Here is a 21,462-nt window from a genome sequence, read left to right on the forward strand (position 1 = left end):
GTCTAAAATCAAAGTTCCATATAATTTGACAACAATTATTGTTTTATGGGCTTTTACTTAGAACTAAAGAAACTAAGATACAAGCTTGGTTCGAAAATAGTGAAAACACTCGTTTTGATAGCTTTTAAAGATCTTAAATATATAAAAGCGAAATCTTTAAAAGTTCTCTGTTTGATTCTCACATTCTTACAAGCCACCCAATTGCTTTATTTGTAAATGAAGATTTCTCATACATTTGACCTGAATTCACATGTATCAGTCTCACCAAACCCAGATGTTGGCCCATACGGATCAAACAGTCATAACAAACAAACGAGCACGATACTTGGGGTGACAACCCTCGACTCTTTTCATATAATCAAACAAACTTGACGAACAAACTTAACAAATGAACTTAAAAAACTCACATGGAAAAGAGAGAGTCCTCTTGACTCACAAAAATACAATAATCCAGACCATATTTATAAATATACTAAACGTGCTCTCTAAGACAATTTCTAAACTTTCTTTTTAATGCAAAACCTTTTCTAAACCTACTATAATTCAATTAACTAACATAAACATAACAAAATAAACCCATAACTTTAATAATAATTCAAGATTAACCTTCACCAGATAGCCTTTAAATGGACTATGATATCTCATTAAATTAAAAATTAAGCTAACCAAATATTTGATATGGAAATCCTATATAAAATATGAATATACTAAAAATTAACGTTCGATATTTTTATAAAAAGATATTATTTACAATTAATAAACAATTTTATAGTAAAAAAATAACCGGGTCATGGGTCTCATCAAACATAGATAACTTTTAAACTGGGTTATAACATCTTATTTATTTGTAAAACTCTTTAATCATCAAACCCTAAGTATATTATTAAATTTCTTATATTAAATAAAATTACCAAAAAAATATATAAATATTATAAACAAATAATTTAAAACAACCCCGTACTACGAGGGATAAAAGCTATTTCAATATATAATAAAAAAAATCAACTCTTAAGTTAAATAATTTAATTCTTTGTTTGACCAACGGAACTATCAAAACAAATCTAAAACAATCAAAACGTTTTATATAGATATTAGTGCCAGAATTAAGATCTTGATATGGTGTATTTATTGCATATTTTAAAAATAAAATTACACAATATTATTTGATAGATATGATCAAAAGTGTATAATTTGTATATAACACCTGGGTTCTTTTTGAAAATATATGTTGTGAAAGTGGCTATAAATAGGGCTGGGGTGTCCGGGGTTTCATACATCCTCTAGTGTCTGGTTTCATTTTGTTTTTCATGTCAAGTCATGCTCGTTTTCATTTTTAGTTGTCTCAACATGATAAATCGGTTGTTTGTTCTTCTGATGGATACAAATCCGTACTCTTTGAAAAGGTTTTCAAAACTACTTGTTTTCAATCTGTTGTTTTTTATGTTTGATTTTGATAGTTTTCTCGGTCTATCCGGATCAGATCATGACATCTTGATCATTCATAGCATTGTCTCTGGTAAGTACATTCATAGCCCTAAATCTATCATTGATCAATCCATCTCCAATCGCTCTTTTTTGTGATTTAGGGTTCAAGTACACTGGCAGATGTATTCTCAACGGCGTAGAATCAACTTCTCGGGTAGGGACATTTTTGCTTCTTTTGTTTGTGTCATGTGTTCTTGATTGTTCGTATCATCCTTAATTATATCAGCAATTTTGCAATTACTAGTTATCTCTGTGCTAAGATGCATTTCTAATTCCTCATACGCTTGTTTGGAATCGATCTGAGTTTTCTAAGATTCCGTTAACTAATGTTACACAATTTGAAAGATGTGCGTATAAATGTTGTAACGGTGTTACCATATGTAGCTCGTAATGCTTTTATAAGTTGACTATCATCCAAGACTGGGGTGCGTTATCTGTAACTTTGCTCCACTTTTTTGCATTTTTGTAGCAGTTGTTGTGTGACAGATCGACCAGCTTGTTGGTGTGGACTGTTAATCTACAATTGCTTTGAAGAAGACTGATTAAGTGTTGGGCCTCGTTTTGTTTAGTATTGAGTCTTTTGTATTGAAGTGTATGTTTTGGGCTTGTATTTTGTGTTTGTATGTATTTGGGCCCAAGGCCTTGTAAAGAAGCCCAATGGGCAAATGATGTAATGAAAAGAACTCTCATGCATGCTTCTTATAAATAGGAAGCATGCTATGAGAACACAAGCTTTTTGTCAATCTTATCATCTTGTTCTCTCTTTCTCTCACTCTAACTAAAAGCCAAACATAACACACAAGATCCGAGACCAAAGGTGACCCAGTGTGATATTCCGCTAGCACCGAATTTGGTTGATCCAAGATAAGTTGTTAGATCCGACCCTTCGGGACCTACATTAAGGCTTGTTCGTCGTTCGATCGATTTGAGTGATATGCGATTAGGGCTTGAGAGAATTGGTGATTTTGATTATGAATGTAAAATTGTTAAGTATAAACTAATATCCACGTAGGCTGCCATGCCATATGTTTTTGACAAGTAGGATGGACACGTTAGCAATGACATAACAGAGTTAGTACTCCGTTAGTCGCGGACTGGTGGAAGAAACATATGTGAAAGTTGGGACCGTTTCCCGCCAAAATGATAGTTGGGACTAGCGCCGACCAAAATGGAATAGTTGGGACCAATAAAAACCAATTTTCCTTGAACTAATGAGCATTAATTTCAAGAGTTAATTTATTTAAAATATGATGTAAATATTTACTTCTTGTTTCATCTGATCTTTGCGCACGAAGTTATCAGAAGTTACAAAGCAGGGTGCAAAGACTGAAATTGCTAAGATCAGTTTTTTTGTTTAATTCATGCATCGTTGATTCTATTGATTGCGTTTGCTTGTTTTGAAATGGATAATTGGATATGTTACCTTTTTTTTTCTTGATCTCGTAGATTATTTGTTATTTTTTTTCTCTTTTTATCATTTAATTAAATGCAGCGGTTTGCTTGATAATATCACTTAATTTCCTTGAATTTAAGTTTCATGTTAATGCTTGAAACCTATTTGTACAAAAAATTATATGGATTGTGTAGAAACCTATTTGTACACCCCTGGTTCAGGGAGCTAGGCTAGTCGAATGGTCGGCTTTCGCTTTGTAAACCGTTTTGAAACCGAAAGTGAATCCGGTTGCATTGAAATATGTTTGAAACTGGTACGTTCAATGCTAGCTTTGCAAAATCAGTTCGACTAAGAAAAATTTCTTTCAATTGCCATTGAAACCGGTTATAACTGTAAGTTTGACAACAAAATATTAATATCAATATCCTCCACTTGATTTTTAGGCTGCATTTTTGCATGGCCGTGCATATGCATGAACTAGGCATGCCTCAAATGGCGGAAGCCTTTACCAGCGAGCGAACAGGTCAGCAATTTCCTCAAGGCAAAACAAAGTTTGAGGAAATAGCCCCGCAAATGAGTGAAGCATAGAAGGTTGATCATTGATGAGTTTGAAACATGTTTGTCGGACTGTGGATGTATTGGAGCTTGCTATGGAAGATTTATCGAGCCTTAAGTCTAGTCTTTGATAGTTGTTTTCTACTTTTGTTGTTAGTTTTAGTCTTTGTGTGCCTATTTGCTTTAGCATGTGACTCGACGTCTTGTAATGTGTTAATATCCTCTATGTGAATAAATGATTCCACTCGTATTTATTGTTGAAATCTTATCTCCAAAAGTAGTTGATAGAATTGTAATTATTTATGCAATGTGAGATTGGGAAGAGGAATAAGATTTATGTATTTAACCTATTGCGATTTCAATACTACGGTTTCATTAAGGAGAAAAGAATTATATCATTTACAGAAATTTCGACTACATGACAGCTGTAAATAAAAAATCGTACTACCAAACTTCATATTACGAGTTGTATCCGTAAGTAACATTACAAGTAGTAATACATAAGGGTTCAAAAGTTTTATAGAATTGATTCGCGTGAGTTAAGTGGTCGTTGGACTAGATGAGCTAGTGGACTGTGGAGAGGGAGGTCAGAGATCGGTAGCCTTCTGGCGGCGCTCAGGTTAGCGGGTGGGGGTAGTGTATTTGGGTGATTGCTTGAGTGTTTCTCATCAGGACACTTATGGTCGATGGTTATTGATGAGTTCTCAAATTGGTGCTAATTTCATTGTTTTTCTATTTGATATGGGTTAAAATTATCCAAAATTAATTGTTAAAAATGGGCACGAATTATTCAAATTAATGTTTGAGATGGGAACCAATTTAATTGCTTAAAGTACGCTTATTAAACATTTCACGGGATGACGTAAATTTTTTAAAGTATGGTCTGAAAGAAAAACTTATAGGTGCACCTACACCCCAACTTCAACTTCAACACTAATTAAACATTTCACATAGTTATATTCGTAATATCATATCAATAGTATTATATGTATCATATGATACACTATTATATCACGTACATGTCATAACTTAACATATCATATTAAATTACGTATCATATCATCTTATTTACATATTATATCATATTATTATTGGAAAATAATTGTATTCTTCATTTGAACGAGAATTTAACTTCTCAGCCCTTGTAGTTCAACATAATTGACAAAAGTCTCCGGTGTTTAAGAAACGTTTTACCCTTCGCTGTATTTTTTATCATTTAAATATTCATCATCAAGGATTCACTATAATCAAGAAAAAAAGAACTGCATAAACAAACAAAACTAAGTATTATTGACACCTGTGGACTGATTCTACCTATGGTATCTATATAATAGAATATTATTAATATGACATTTTAAATAAAATTATTTAAGCCCGCCACATATATCTCAGACCACCAGCATTCAGTGTTCAAGTTACCCAACCAAAACATATCTTCCGGTTTAATATTTATGGAAGTCTCTTCAATATAATTTCTTATTACTATATTACATTTTAAAGTGAGGCATGATATTTGATCTCTTGCTAGGAAGATTGTAATTTGTAAAGCAAAGTGATGTATGTCTAAACTATTCTAATGAGAATATGACATTATAAAATATTTTGAATTATTATAACTTAATATAAATAATTCTACTTTGGTTTAGGCGTTAGTAAGTGTTGATGCTTCTTTTTTACATTTCTCTAACTAGTTTTTATGATGCTAGCCAATTTTAGAATACAGGTTTTTCAGCTCAGATAATCTAACAAAACTATTAAAGTAGACAAGCATTTTCACTTGGCATCTTTCTAGGACATCCATATAGGATGTCACCTAGATGTAATATCACCACTTTTCTATTAGTAATTGCTAACTCACTTCCTTCCTATTATTTAAACCATAATGTTAGAAACCCTGATTCACATTCTTGTGTTCCTCTTTCTCTTGTCGTCTAATAAATTCTCTCAAATATCAGTGACAATTAGTAACAGCAATCAAATCCGGAAGATCATCTTCCGTTTATCTGATATCAAAATGTTTCTATCTAATGTTCGATTTTCATGGTTTGAATTTTTATTTTCCTTTTTTTGTTTGTTCGCACTTTAGGGTTTGTATTTTTTCAATTAATAATTTATAGAGTCGATCGATTTTTGTACATCCTTTATAAATTTTCTAGCCCCCTTATAAGGCATACTCTTTTCACAGTCAAATTGGCATGATGATGGACACAGGCATGAAATGGTTGATCGGGGAAAAAAACGTTTATGGTTGAAAATGTAACTTCAAATATGGTGTACTTTTCCTCATTTACTGGTATTAAAAATAATATGCTCAACAATTCATATTACTTTCTAATCACCCTCTAACTTTTATTATTTATTATTACTATTATTATATTTTTATTATTAATTTTATTTACATATAAACACGTATTTTGCCGAAGGATTGTGAGAGTTCATGGAAGATAATGCAATATCAAGTGGTGATCCTTGCATGTTCAAGTTTTAAAAAAACTGAAGGTATTATGAAAATGAAGAAGCATCCACCTATAATTAGTTTATTGATATGACGGTTTTTTTAAATATTAAGTTTATCTTTTATGTGAATCGATAATATAATTTCCTATGCTTTTTGTACATATATTTGTACAATTTATTAAGGATAATACTCACAATTGATTAGGTAGGGTGATAATGATGCAATCTAAGCGGGTAATGTTGAGGTGGTCGAACTGAGTCGTGAGATGCCTGAACAATTTTACAAGCATTCATGCCTTCAAATTTTGATTTTTAAAACCCCTCGTGACGTTTTTGTAGTTTCTTAAAATAAATAACAATATGAAACTATAAAATATAAATATCATCAATTATTAACATTATTTTTGTCAAATGTAACCTAATTATAGCAAAATTGCTCTCTTTTTAAAATGCAATTAACTGATATTTTGCTTATTTAAGCTTATCAATTTAAATTATAAATTACCATTATTATCACTTAATTATTATTTTTTAATTCATTTAATCATATTGCAAGTTATACTATTTTTTACTTTTAAATTTTATGTTTATTTTAAGCTTCAAAAAATATAAGGTCCTAAAACATCTGTCTTAACGAAATTAAGACAATAAATTGTTGTAAAATTTAATAATTATGTATTATTACAATAATGTAATAATAATATTAAAATTTATTACTCTATCAATAATTACATTTCAAACACTTTAATAACTCGAATTCATTAAATATTTTGCATTTTAATTTCAAAATTTTAATTTAGAAGAAAAACATACCAGGAAAAATTCAAATATTTTAAATTCATTTATAAAAAATCAAAAAGATATTTTAAAACCCCATTATATTCGATAATTTGAATACTTTCTTTAATAATATGTAATTTATTCCCATTTCTATTTTTACGAACTTTACCAAAAATAATAGGAAAATTGGAATTTAATAATCCCAACTTTCTGTTATTGGACGATAATAATCCCAACTTAATTTATTCTCACTAATGGTCCCAAATTTAAAAAAGTTGGCTCTCAATGGTCCTTCGTTAAAAAAAAACCTAACGGCGTTAAGTTTTTTCCGAATTTCAAACTAATTTTTTAGGGCTTTTGATCAGAAGGAGGATACGAGTCGATTAGCATAAACTTAGCTCGAAATGATGCTTCAAATGACTTGATTAGTGCTTCAAATCGGGTGTTTGAACTTCAACTTAACAAAAATTAAGCTGTTTGGAGTATCGTTTCAAGCTAAGTTTTACATCAATTGACTCGTATCATTCTTCCGATCAAAAGCCCTAAAAAATCAATATGAAATTCGGAAAAAACTTAACGCCGTTAGTTTTTTTAACGAGGGAACATTGAGAGCCAATTTTTTTAAAATTTGGGACCATTGGTGGAAATAAACTAAGTTGAGATTATTATTAACCAATAACAAAAGGTTAGGATTATTAAAATCCAATTTTCCAAAATAATATCGTAAGTAATTACTAAATAAGCGATGCATTGAGCTTTCATTCTTCACATCTTTTCGATCATTAGCATATTCATTATTTTTTTTTTTGCAACCAATGTAAGTTATTGAGGAGCTTAATTTTAATTGTTTTTTTTACTTACTTTAATAAGCTAATCGATTTTGTATGTTGAAAGGACAATTTCAAAAGATTACGATGGTTAATGAAATTGATGTACCTAATAAAAAAATTTCGTAGTGTTTTTCCAAAATTGAATAATATATTGTTTTGAAAAGAAATTGATATGAAATTTTAAATTCAATTATTGCATTTAATATACTTCCTTAAAAAGTTAGTTAAAAAATCATTTGGTTTACCATATACAAATCAGTCAAATAGTTAATGCAGAAACTTTTACAACAATACACAATTTAGGAATCAAAATAAAACATATACATTAAAACTATTAATACTTTTATATAACACTTTATACTTTATAAAGGGATGTTTATATTCATTGCTGGTTATTTGTAAACAATATAAATAGACTATCATTTTATATTTAAATTATTATTGTTTTATTCCAAAATTTGCTTTTTTATATAGAAATTTTTTCAACTATCGAACAAGATATCGATTTATAAAGAATGATAAATTACCATATGTGATATCGTGACAAAACAAGGTAAACCTTAGCTATTGCGTATCGAGTAAATGATAAACCAAATGTTGCTATTTATGACTCGGATATATCGAGGGATATCTATAAGTGATATATATATATATATATATGTTAGTAACTAACATATCAATATTATAGCCTTGGTATATAGAAAACCAGTTAAACGGATAGATTTCCAGTTAAGAGTACGCTATGATATTAAACGCAAACGCTAGTACCAAAACAAGCATTGCATCATCCGTCAAGCCGAAAAAGACTTATGAAATAATTATTGTGATGTTTTAAGCAACTTGTGAAAATACTTTGGATTTTTACAACAAGATAGTACGTTTTCTTTAATTTGCAAAATCAAGCCGAAAAACGCTCGTTTTTGCATTGTTTATCGAACCCGAACTATTTTTCTTGCCCAAAAACCGAACCGAACTTAAAATGGACTTGAGATTGATCGTTTATGCATGCAAAATGAGAAAATGAAGAAAAAAGAGGGCCCAGCCCCCTATTTGCCATCGACACAAGGGGGCCACCCCCTTGTTTTATTTCCTTATAAGTCTTCCAAACATATCTATTTGCAAAATATCTCTGAACACAAACCATAAATTTTTCCAAGTTTTCTAAGCCAAAAACTTAAGGTAAATCTTGATATTTAGTGTTTAAATCATGTTTTAATCAACAAATTATGGTTTGATTAAGGAAAATTGTGTTTATGAAAAACCCTTCAAATGAAACAAAAACAAATTTTTATGCAAAACATGTGTACTAATCTGAATCATTAACTTTTTTTGATGAAAAACACGTATTACAACAACAACAGCCAGCATACCCAGTACTTCCCACAAATAACGTAAGCTATTAGTAAGTAGGGTGATCGATGTCGAAAGGTCAATCAAAAACATTTATAAAGTACCTTCACTAGCTAGGGCAAGTAAGGTGTCGAATCCACAGGGAATCAGTGGAAAGTGCTAATCAAGTTTAATGCATTTTAATTAATTTTATTAAGGTAGACAAACGATGTCAAGCGGTTTAAAAGATTTGTATTTGTAAAAAATGATTAAAAAGCAACCAACTCCAGGGTTCAGGTTTTAAAGCCAATTGGATAAATGATTAAACCTATGGAATTATACTCTTTGTTTGAATCAATAAACCAAAAGACTAAATTTTTGACTATGGTGATCGTTAGAACTTAATCCAATTAATTGACACAGCTAAACAATAATCTACTTGATTGTAATCTTAGGCAATGACGAAATATCAGTTTTATGGTTAAAGATAACTAGGTCAATGACGCTAAGAACTCAATCCTAATCGTTGATGACCAAAATCAATAACTGATAAACTGCAAACATCAATGGTTACCCAAAAGTATGTTCAAGCACACAAACAAAAATCCAACAGTAAGGTTTAGAGTACCAACAATCCAATGAACAACTCCACCCTATACCCGGAGATGGTCACGAGTGGTTTAGCCTAGCATGGTGGTCTTGAAGAGCCTCTTTGATTCTTGGGTGGATGATGCCATGGATGATTTGGGTGATTAAGATGTGTTAAGATGGTGGAAAGATGCTCCAAAATCGTCCAAGTATGTTGTGATATCAAAGATGGGCGGCCTAGGGTTGAACTGGCCTTAAATAGTTCCAAAAAACCTCAAAAATCGATTTTCTCCCGTCCTGGTGACCGTAGGCTACGGTCTCCCCACCGTAGGCTAAGGTGAGGACCGTAGCTTACGGTGGTGCTTACTGCCTTACGGTGGCAGCCCCCACCATAGGCTACGGTGGGGCACCGTAAGCTACGGTGGCCTGTCAACCACCATTTTACTTCTCGCGTAACTTCTTCGTCCGAACTCCGATTTATGACCCGTTTTCGGTCACGTCTTCGTCTTCACTTGCTCTATCATTACATGCAATAAAATCTTCCTTTCCTTTCCATCTCATGTGCTCCCATTTAGCTCCTTTAAGCTCCGCACACCTGTAATTGCAAACACACACATAGTAAACGTGTTTCCAGCATATAAACTCACAAAACAAGTGGTATAACTCATTTAATACTCGATATTTCACCCACACATCATAGGGTCTGGGGAGAGTGGGATGTAGACAAATCTTACCTCTATATCCCTAAGGATATAGATGTAGATGTTACTTCCGGAAACACCATGAGAAACACGGATTAGAAGGTTTAAATCGCGTTTTTACGGATTAAAAACTCGGTTTAGAACCCTAAGCGAAACCATATGTTACAAGGCTTGTTTATTGATGTTACATGATTGGTTTTGTTGTACATAACCTGTAGATATACTATATAGCTAGCCAAGAACTCGGAAACACAAGAAAATGGCTTAACCAATCGAAAAACGCAAAGGTATTAACCGAAACACTCGTTTAGGGCTATCTGAGTCTAGACTATGTCATGCTTATTTGTTATGTAACACCCACCAAAATACCTTGCCAGAATGTCAACTTATAAAAAAATTTAAAGGGCAACGTTTAATAATAATCAACAGAATAAGTAGGTGTAAGTATACATTAAGTAAAATTAATCAGTTTATAAATATACATTAAATAAAATTTATTTAGTTTATGTTATTCTTACTTGAATTCAAACGTGTATAAGAAACACAGATCGTTGTAGTTTGTTTAAACAAGTTAAACATCATTCAAGAATCAATATGTATATTATATAAATATATATATAATAGATCTTGAGTAAATATAATGTACTAAAGTATAATAATAATAATAATAATAATAATAAAATGTATTGTTGGCGGATCATTTAAAAATACTAGCCACTAGTATGATATACGCTTCATTAATTTAAAAGAAGAATAATTCACCTTCTTTTATAATTAAATAATAATAATAATAATAATAATATTAAAATGTATTGTTGGTGGATCATTTAAAAATACTAGCCACTAGTATGATATACGCTTCATTAATTTAAAAGAAGAATAATTCACCTTCTTTTATAATTAATAATATATGCACACTCTTAATGATGAAGCAAGTAGATTAAAAGGGAGCCACGTATTTTTTTAGTTACTGCCACATTTGCCACATTTCTTTGTTATATGCCACCAATGTTTCTAAATCTAACATCTGTCTTCATCAATCAATCTCTATGTATACCCACATGTACTTGTAATAATGATATCATGAAAGGTCACAAAAGATAAGTGTGTACTACAAAGGTGGTGTAAATCGAGTAAGAATTCACCAAAGAAATCAGAAACAAACAATTGAACTAAGAAACATGGAGCGGTGGTGGTGATGATTTATGTCAATAGTAATTAACGGCAAATGGGGTGAAGGGCGGTTGGCGCAATGTGGCGCTTTGATGGCGCACTTTACACTTCGCACGCTCGCATCGCCGCGAGCCGCTTAAGAGCCGCCTATGTATTTTTGGATGATGAGACGAAATCAAAATATGGCAAGTTACCAAAAGATCAGGAACTAAAAATGGAAGATTTGAAATTTTACATCTTCGCGCGTCGCGAAGAATTTGGTCTTGCATCTTCGCGCTACGCGAAGATGCAAATCACCGACAATCGACACGTGGCGACACGTCATGGGACACGTGTCACCACGCAGTGACACGTGGCACACTTCGCACGCTCGCATCGCCGCGAGCCGCTTAAGAGCCGCCTGTGTATTTTTGGATGATGAGACGAAATCAAAATATGGCAAGTTACCAAAAGATCAGGAACTAAAAATGGAAGATTTGAAATTTTGCATCTTCGCGCGTCGCGAAGAATTTGGTCTTGCATCTTCGCGCTACGCGAAGATGCAAATCACCGACAATCGACACGTGGCGACACGTCATGGGACACGTGTCACCACGCAGTGACACGTGGCAAGCCTACATGGCAACTCAGCGAGCCTAGTGCATCCTCGCGCGTCGTGAAGATGCTTCGCGTATCGCGAAGTTGCAGCTTTTTCACTATAAATAGGCCGGCCATGGGGATTTCTCATTCATCCCTCACACCTCAAATCTCATACAAAACCTCGATGTACGTGCCACAACCCTGATATGCCAATATCCCGACGACTATGGCCTCGAAGTGCGTGCTAGAACTCTACATAGTTGTTGTCTCGACTTTCCACCGTCAAGTTGGAGTACTGCCCGAGTGAAGCTTAGGCATTTCGTGTAACAAGTCATACAAGGTAGGGGTTCGGGCCGATTATTATATTATAAATGGCTTAGACCCTAGTCGGGAATATAGCCCGTACCTTGATCATATAATAAAGTAAAATATAGATTTCTTAAGTCGAAATTATAGATGAAATATTATTTCTCTTTATATATAAAGATGATATATATTTCTTATTTTAAAAGAAACTTGAAATATACGTTTCTTCATGAAGAAGAAACGTAGTTTACAAATGATTAACAAAAGAAACGATTAGAGGTCCTTATATTTTATAATGAGATAAATGTCAAGGTAAAGGTTATGCAATCGGACTAAAGGTCTTAAGCTAGATTGTTGATCTAGTATTTATAAAACGTCATTCTCGTACTATAGGTCAGAGGTAACAAGGCAATACAAATCAGTGAGAAAAACCAAACAAGAAGAAAGGTGAATACGTCCAACTTTTTATAAAACAAGTCTTTGAATATTTGCATGGGATTATATCTCCCTAAAACTTTATGAACAAAAGTAATTGCTGGCCCTCGGGCTATTGTATACGTTTGGATCCTTACATATGTGGGTAGACGGTGGGCACACCGCACCACAGTTGCTAATGCCTCCGCCACGTTGGGCCGGGCCTAAATAATGTTCGAGAGGGGATTATCTCGTGTATATTGGTAGTTGCTAAGTCCTCGATGATGCGGTATCGCTGAGCGGTTTCAAGTATATATCCCTAAAACTTTATAAACAAAAGTAATTGCTGGCCCTCGGGCTATTGTATACGTTTGGATCCTTACATATGTGGGTAGACGGTGGGCACACCGCACCACACTTGCTAATGCCTGTGCCACGTTGGGTCGGACCTAAATAATGTTCGAGAGGGGATTATCTCGTGTTGGTAGTTGCTAAGTCCTCGATGCTACGGTATCGCTGAGCGGTTTCAAGTATAACTTGATGTTTATAATAGTAACTTTGACTTGGTAATTTCCTAAGACACGATGAGCCGGGTCATAAGATACCCGAGGGGATAACTAAGTATTTAAATGTTTTGTGTCAGCGTATTCACCAGCATATAGCTCATATAGCTGACGTATTTTTTCCAACATTTCAGGAAAACAAATATAGTACAAGTAGCAAGGATTTGAGTTACTTATGGAGATAGAAGATCGCTATATGGAGATGGCTCAGCTTTAATTATAAAAATAATAAGAACATGTTCATCAAAACTTTATAAATCAAATACTTGGATATTTTTCGAAAAGAAACAAATTAATATTTTATTTGTAAGCACTCGTATATTCAATATCCGAGAAGTTTTCAAAATAATAATAAAAAAAATAAAAAAAATTTCATTTTAAATAAAGTCTTTCGCTAAATCAACCCGCAGCTCTGGTATATTTACAAAACAGGTACCAACTATTGGTCACACGCCTAGGCCCTAAGTCGGAGTGTGACATGTTAGCCCATGAAAATTTTCAGACACATCATTTGCTAAATTAATGAGTCCCTTTTCAAATTAGAGAATTTTTTGATAATCTTAGAATATTTGGCGATTTTATTACTGTTTATCGAGGTTTATTTATGAAAAATAGTAAAACAGCTTGAAAGATTCTAATATTTTGTGTAGAACTCAGTTAAGCTATTATAAGATCACACAAAAATTTTGAGGTCCATTGGAGAAACCTTGCTATAGTTTCTGGATTCTCATTTAATCGAGTTTTAACGATCGCTTATTGCATAAAAAGTATTTTATCCAAATAGTTTGGTTTGGAAATTTTACAGGGATTTTATGAAGTTATTTGACCACTTAGAAAAATAATCGGATTTTTCGGGTATCAGTTGGTATAAACGGACGAATTATCAATTAAAATAGTAGTTTAAATGAAATTTAATAAATTAATAAATAAGTAAATAGTTTCAAAAATATTTTTATAAAAATCTGCAATTAATAATTAGCAGGTGTAGAAATTTTTGTAATTCAAAGATATTCAGATAAAATGTTGTGGTAATGTAAGGCCCCGAATCCCGAAAACCCCACAGTTGGTATTCATTCTAAATACTTAAAGAAATAGTTGAACTTGAAAACCGTTTCTTCCATTCAAACGAACATATCAGAGTGTAAATTTAGCGGAAAACATGAAAATGAAACAAGTTCCCGAAACCCGGGAATTTTGCCCAAAACCAAATTAAGTATAGCTTTTATAAGTCCTTTGAAATAAAATGTTCATAAACCATTCTTCATTCCAGTATGCCCTTCACCATCCAAGTAACTCCGTGCACGTCCAAGCGATAAGGCATCCTCTTCCTAACCTGAAACTCACACTAACATGCACACAAAGTCAGCTTGAGCTGAGTGAGTTCAAGTTTTAAATAAATATTATCAGTAATGGAAATTATGATAATCATACCAAAAGTTTTTAAAGTAAAAAATAAAAGAGTACATTCATTAAGTCATCATTACCGAAGACTAGACATTCTCATACATATGTAAACATCCTTTAAATACATCCATATATGTATAACAACATATATATATATATATATATATATATATATATATATATATATATATATATATATATAACATTCACGTATAACATTCAGGGTCGAGCAAACGTACAACCCAAACACGTAACATTCAGCGCATGCAAACACAAAGTAGGCATGCACAACATTCAGTAGTCAAAACGACTACAACATTCGCCAAATAGAGGCCAAACAATAATTTATATATATGTTAACATTCCAAGGCCTACCCAATTCTAGCAAGCCTATATAAAATCACATTTCATCCAGTAAGAAAACACTTAGGTGTGCATGCTAGCCCAAAAGTTAAAAGAGTAAAACGGGGCATCATGAACTCACCTGAAATCAATCGAACACCTGCAACGAGCTAGGAAATCCCTAAGTGCACAATCACAAGCAAGGGCCTGTAAATTATACACAACGCGTTACTAAACTAGACCGTAAGAACACTCTTGCCTAATGGGCCGTTCAATCCCAACACTTTGGCCCAAGGCCCCAACAACTTAGCCCAAGGCCCAACACTTGGCCCAAGGCCCAACAACTTGTCCCAAGGGTAATCAAATCGAGTCGACTACGCGCGTAATAAACCTTAAAACCATTTGTTAAACGAATCAGCCCCAAATGGACCAAATTCCCATTTTAATCTTTTCATTTATCATGATTATGTCACCCGAGTTGATAGGGTTGACGGTTCCTTTTTACAACTCTCAATTTAACATTTAAACGAAAATTCGCGCACCGCCGACTCGATTGACGAAGCACTAAACAAAACCGCCCCGAGCAATAAAAAATTAATTTTTCCACAGCCCTTAATCCCCCCTAGGGCTGTACAAACTGATTCGGTCGGTCATCCGATCGATTAACGCATCAAACTCAACAATTGTCAATCCTACACCCGGTAAACCCTAGTTTTCGAACTAAAATCAATTGACCGACCCAAACACCTCCATTGGCCATGAAATTATAATATGATGTACATGTCATACCTAGTGGGATTTTGATGCGAAAACCTCACTCAAAACAGCCCCAGAAAAGCTCAATTGGGCAGCCACCTGGTTAGCCTACAACAAGACGTTTTTCGATCAATACGCGCAATATAAGGATCAATTAACGTGTAAAAGACTTGGGGAATCGTAGTTCATACCTTGAATTGAAGTTCTAAGGCTTAAACTTGGCTGCAAAAAAGAAAATTTGTGGGTCTTGGTTCTCTTCTTCCTGCCGATCGCAACAATGGGGGGGGGGGGGGGCTAGGGTTAGTTTATGTTATAACATAATATATTACACTCTAGTCCCTCCAGATTGAAGTGTAAGGCAAAATGGAAGGAAAAGTTAGGTTCTTTAACGTACCGGGATGACGTAAAGGCTTCTGAGAAACGTCGGTTAAGTCTCTAGAGTTATACATACTTTACACACGCTAAATCATTAAACCAGAAGTTTGACGGGTGTTACAAGTCCACCCCCCTTACAATGGGATTCGTCCTCGAATCCCGAGGCGACATGAACAATTGCGGATACAGTCTCATCATCTCATCTTCGGATTCCCAAGTAGCCTCGGAACCCTTACAGTGCCTCCACTGCACCTTCACCTGTCAAACCACCTTATTCCTCAAACACCTCTCCTGACGGTCAAGAATAGCAATCGGTTGCTCAACGTAGTTCAGCTTACTGTCGAGCTCAATTTCATCAAGAGGCACATGGGCCTCATCATCCACTAAGCAATTCCTCAGGTGGGACACATGGAAGGAAGGATGAATCCCCGCGAGCTCATCAGGAAGTTCCAGCCTATACGCTACCTCACCAACACGGGACACTATACGAAACGGACCAATGAACCTCGGACTATGCTTCCCCCTCTTACGAAAATGAATAATGCCCTTCCAGGGAGAAACTTTTAACATAACCCGATCCCCAGCCTCGAACACAATGGGCCTTCGCCTTCTGTCCGCATAGGACTTTTGACGATCCTGAGCGGCCTTCATAAACGCCTTGATTTTATCGAGTTTCTCAGTCGTGGCTTCAACTACCTCCAAACTACCCAACTGTTTCTGTCCAATGGAACCCCAGCAGACTGAAGTCCTACACCTCCTACCATACAACATCTCAAACGGTGGCATCCCAATCGTGGCGTGATAACTGTTATTATACGAGAACTCTACCAACGGTAAGTGACGGTCCCAACTACCACCAAAGTCGATAACACAAGCCCGCAACATATCCTCGAGAGTCTGAATGGTCCTCTCGGACTGACCATCCGTCTGCGGGTGATAAGCAGTACTGATAAGGAGTTTGGTGCCCATCTCCTCATGAAACCTTTTCCAAAACCTGGAGGTGAAACGCGTATCCCTATCCGAAACAATAGATACCGGAACCCCGTGCCTAGAGACGATCTCACGAATAAACACATCGGCCAGCTGCTCAGAATTAAAAGCCTCTCAAATCGGCAAGAAGTGAGCGCTTTTGGTCAGTCTATCCACGATTACCCAAATGGTGTTATAATTACCCCTAGGAGTACAAGGCAGTTTAGTCACGAAATCCATGGTAAGATGCTCCCATTTCCACTCAGGTATTTCCAACGGCTGAAGTTTCCCAAACGACTTCTGATGTTCGGCCTTAACTTGCAGGCATCTCCATACCTCGGTAACCATAAACGCCCATCCTTATACTTCACCCCATCACCGACGTCTTCCAACAACTTTTCCTGACCCCAAATACGCTCTGACATAATCCATTCACCTGCAACGCTTCATTCTGGACGTTGGCTATTTGTTTCAAAATGTCGGGTTTGAGAATAAGCTGGTAGGATTTCACACGAATAGGTTTTGGTCTCTCCTTCCGGCTTAACGCATCGGCTACCACGTTAGCCTTACCCGGATGGTACATGATCTCCAGATCGTAGTCCTTAATCAACTCCAACCATCGACGCTGTCGCATATTCAGTTCCTTTTGCTCGAAGAAATACTTTAAGCTCTTATGATCGGTATAAATAACGCAAGGAACACCGTACAAATAATGCCTCCACAACTTAAGCGCAAACACAACCGCCGCCAGCTATAAATCGTGTATAGGATAATTCGCCTCATGAGGCTTCAACTGCCGTGAGGCATAAGCAATGACTCGGCCTCGCTGCATCAAAACACAACCAAGCCTCTTATAAGAGGCATCAGAATAAACCACCAGATCGTCGGTGCCATCGGGTAGAGCTAAAATCGGGGCATGCGTCAACCTGTTTTTCAACTCGAGAAAACCCTCCTCCTGCTCAGTACCCCAAACGAACTTAACACTCTTCTTAGTCAACCTGGTCAGTGAAGAAGCAATTTTCGAAAAATCGGAGATAAAGCGGCGGTAATACCCCGCCAAACCCAGAAAGCTACGGATTTCAGATGGAGACTTAGGAGACTCCCATTCATTAACGGCTTCCACCTTTGCAAGGTCAACCAGAATACCACTCGGGTTAATAACATGACCCAAGAATTGAACCTCACGCAACCAGAAGGAACACTTAGAAAATTTCGCATACAGTTTGTTCTTCCGCAGAGCCTCCAACACTTCCCTGAGATGACCGGCGTGATCGGATTCACTTTTAGAGTACACAAGAATGTCGTCGATGAACACAATAACCGAACGATCGAGCATCGGCCTACACACCCGGTTCATAAGATCCATGAACGCAGCCGGTGCGTTGGTCAAACCGAATGACATCACAAGAAATTCATAATGCCCATAACAAGTGCGGAAGGCAGTCTTGGGAATATCTTCCTCCCGAATCTTCAACTGATGATACCCGGACCTAAGGTCGATCTTCGAGAACCAACTAGCTCCTTGGAGCTGATCAAATAAATCGTCGATCCCTGGAAGAGGGTACCGATTTTTAACAGTGAGCTTGTTTAATTCACGGTAGTCAATGCACATCCGCATGCTACCATCCTTCTTTTTAACGAACAGGATCGGGGCACCCCAAGGTGAGATGCTCGGTCGAATAAAGCCCTTATCGAGCAAGTCTTCCAACTAAGCCATAAGCTCCTTCATTTCATTCGGCGCTAGGCGTTAGGGAGCTCGGCCAACGGGTTTGGCGCCCGGTACAAGGTCTATCTGGAACTCGACCTCGCGATCCGGCGGCACATCTGACAAATCATCTGGAAATACATCCGGGAAATCCCAAACAATAGGAACATCACCGACAGTAACCACCTCGGTATTTACGTTTATGGCATACGCCAGATACCCCCCGCACCCCCGCTGCATCAACTTTCCCACCTTAAGCATGGATATAATATGTGGTGTCGCAACATTCCAATCACCGAAGACCGTAATTTGAGTCCCATCTGGGGCCCTTTGACGAACGAGTTTCTGACCACAAATGATCTGCGCATCAACATTCGCGAGCCAATCCATCCCAAGCACCACATCGAAACAGTCAAGCGGCATCAAATACAACCGCACCGAAATCTATACCCGAGAACTCGATGGAACAACCCTGAATAGCCCTAGACACGGACACGGATTCTCCTACAGCGACCTCAACCTCAAACACATTGACTACACACTCGGGTGATTTATTCAACGAGGAACAGAAAGCGGTAGACACAAAACTTCTACTGGCGCCCGAATCAAATAAAATTGACGCCTGTAATTCATCAAGTAGAAAAGTACCTGGGACGATATTATACTACTGCTTAGCTACCCGGTCAACACATACGATTTCAAAGGGACAAGAAATTATAATGGTGGAATGAAACTAAATAAGGAAAAGTACCTGAAATGTGATCCGCATCATCCTTCGCCTCCTTCTTGGAGATGTTGAAGGACCTCGCCCTGGCCTTCGGCTTCTCATCCATGTTCGCCCTCGAGGAAGTCCCTGACCAGACCCCCCCCCCCCCCGCCTTACTGGAAGGATAGCTTGATGCCAAGTGTCGCGAACCCTTACAATGGAAACAAGTCAATGTCGGACACTCGAAATGAGGGTGTCCAACCTTATCACAACGAAAACAAGTGCCAGACCCACTTTTACATTCCCCCTGTGCTGTTTCCCGCACTTCCTGCAATTAACGAACGCCGCATCCTTTTAAATTCAGAAGTCTCAGTCTTTACCCTTTTCTCAGATGAATTAAAATTGTTTCCCCAGGGCCGCTTACCGTACGAATTTGAGTTCCATGTCTTCCTAGTCTCGGTCGGCGGTAACTTCTCCCTCTGGTCATACAACGTACCTGCTAAAGTAACCACCGAGTGAAAAGAGTTCATATCGGTAGTCAACACACCCCTAAGAATATCCACCGTAAGCCCCTTCACATACTTCTTAATCCGCTTGGCTTCGGGAGTAACCAAATCGGGACATAAACAAGCCATCTTGTTGAACTTGGTGGTATACTCCCGATGCGACATAGAACCCGCCTCCAAGGTCAAGAATTCCTGTTCCATCTTATCCAATTCATGCGGAGGACAAAATTGATAGAGAACTAATTTCTTCAACTCGTCCCACGTCATCCTCCTAACCGAACGACCACCCATAGCCTGCACCAAGTTATCCCACCAACACAATGCCTCGGAACGAAACGAGGCAGTAGCATAAGTCACCATGTCATCCCCCTTGCACTTACTAACCCTTAGAACGGACTTTATCTCTCTCACCCACTGATGAGCTGCCAAAGCATCCTTAGTACCATCGAAGGAAGGAGGGTCACACTTTTTGAAGTCCCCATACGAACAACTCGAGTAGATACACTAATAGTCCGAACCTCGTCCTCATTCCCACTCGGTACGTACACCTCTTCCTTTTCCTCGACCTGCGTCTCCTTACCCTTCGTCCCTTTATCCAAACTTCTACCAACCAGTGACTCATCCATGGCCCTAACGGCCTCAGCAACAATCTCAGGAATGGCGCTATGAAGCACCTGGTAAACCTCGTCGGCGATAGCCGCGCGCATAGCAGGGTTTAAGGTGGGGTTATCCCCCTCCTCGCGAATCGGGGCTTCCTGCTGGGAAGGAGGAATCTCATTCTCGGCTTCGGCACGTGGTCTACGACCACGACCAAGACCACTAGGACCACCTCTCTTAGCTGTTCGAGTATTAACCATGACTTATTCCTACAAAGACAGAATTTTAATAGGTTTAAGTACAAGTGGTATTTAGAACATGTAAGGTAAGGGTAAACTGCTAATGACGTTGATCAAGTGTAATTAGTCGTTTACTTTACCCGCCCGTCCTAATCACCCCCGGCCCCTAACCATATTAGTACTCTATCTAACATTTAACAATTAATCACATACAGGGAATCTTAAATGAAAAGGAATGACTAAAAAATTTAAAATTACCTCTTGGCGTGCAACTACTCGCGGTGGGCATACTGGTCACTTTTGTTACAGTTCGAGTCCAAGCATTCGGGGATGCTTGGATCCCTCGAACTTGGCTCTAATACCAACTTGTATGACCCCGAATCCCAGGAACCTCACAGTTGGTATTCATTCTAAATACTTAAAGAAATAGTTGAACTTGAAAACCGTTTCTTCCATTAAAACGAAAATATCAAAGTGTCAATTTAGCAGAAAACATGAAAAATGAAACAAGTTCCCGAAACCCAGGAATTTTGCCCAAAACCAAATTAAGTATAGCTTTTATAAGTCCTTTGAAATAAAATGTTCATAAACCATTCTTCATTCCAGTATGCCCTTCACCGTCCAAGTAACTCCGTGCACGTCCAAGCGATAAGGCATCCTCTTCCTAACCTGAAACTCACACTAACATGCACACAAAGTCAGCTTGAGCT

This window comes from Bidens hawaiensis, unplaced genomic scaffold, assembly GCF_021521415.1.
Source record: "Bidens hawaiensis isolate Kalapana, Puna unplaced genomic scaffold, B.hawaiensis_p1.1 tig00003961_1, whole genome shotgun sequence".
NCBI lineage: Eukaryota > Viridiplantae > Streptophyta > Magnoliopsida > Asterales > Asteraceae > Bidens > Bidens hawaiensis.